The sequence below is a fragment of the Gossypium arboreum genome, chromosome 6 (genome assembly GCF_025698485.1).
Source record: "Gossypium arboreum isolate Shixiya-1 chromosome 6, ASM2569848v2, whole genome shotgun sequence".
Taxonomy (NCBI): Eukaryota; Viridiplantae; Streptophyta; class Magnoliopsida; order Malvales; family Malvaceae; genus Gossypium; species Gossypium arboreum.
The window spans coordinates 16,162,747-16,163,980 of NC_069075.1; positions in this window are offsets into that span (position 1 = coordinate 16,162,747).

The window sequence follows — 1,234 nt, forward strand, 5'->3', positions numbered from 1 at the left end:
AAACACAAAAAATAATATAAATATAATTTTCCAGCCTCGGATTTGTGTCCCGAAATCACTATTCTGACTAGGGTATAAATTGGGCTGTTACAACTCTCCCCTTATGAATTTTCATCCCCGAAAATCTTACTAGTGAATAAGTTTGGATATTGTTTTCTCATAGCATCCTCGGGATCCTACGTAGCTTCTTCAACACTGTGCCGATGCCATAATACTTTCACTAATGCTATTTTCTTATTTCTCAACTCTTTGATCTCATGAGCTAAAATCTGTATCGGTTCTTCATCATAAGACATATCAAGCTGAATTTCAACCTCAGTTGGGGAAATGACATGCAAAGGACCAGATCTATATCGTCATAGCATTGATACATGAAATATGTTGTGCATCTTTTCCAATTCTGGTGGCAACAACAATCTAGAAGAAGCTGGCCCGATATGCTCTAAAATCTCATACGGCCTGATAAACCTCAGACTCAATTTTCCTTTTCTGCCAAATCGAAGTACTTTCTTCCACGAGGATACTTTCAGAAACACTTTGTCACCAACCTCAAATTCAATATCTTTTCATTTCAAATCTATATAAGATTTCTGAAGATCGGAAGCTGTTTTCAGACTATCTCTAATCACTTTTACTTTCTGTTCTATTTATTTTATCAAATCAACCCCGTGTATCTTATTTTCACTAAGCTCTGACCAACACAAAGGTGTACGACATTTTCTACCATATAAGGCTTCATACGGTGCCATTTTGATACTCGATTGAAAAATATTATTGTAAGCAAATTCAATCAATGGCAAATACTTTTCCCACGAACCTTCAAACTCAAGAATGCAACATCTCAACATATCCTCGAGTATCTGAATAATCTGCTCGGATTGACCATCCGTCTGTGGGTGAAAAATAGTACTGAAATGCAATTTCATACCTAAAGCTTCATGCAATTTCTTCCAAAATCGCGAAGTAAATTTCGAATCTCTATCTGACACAATAGATAATGCTACACCATGCAATCTCACAATTTCAGAAATGTATAACTCAACTAACTTATCAAGTGAGTAATCTGTACGAACAGGAATGAAGTGAGCCGATTTAGTCAATCTATCAACCACAACCCAGATTACATCTTTCTTACTCGGTAACAGAGGTAAACCCGATACAAAATTCATCGTGATTCTATCCCGTTTCCACTCTGGATTCATAATCAATTGTAACAAACTAGATGGCACCTGAT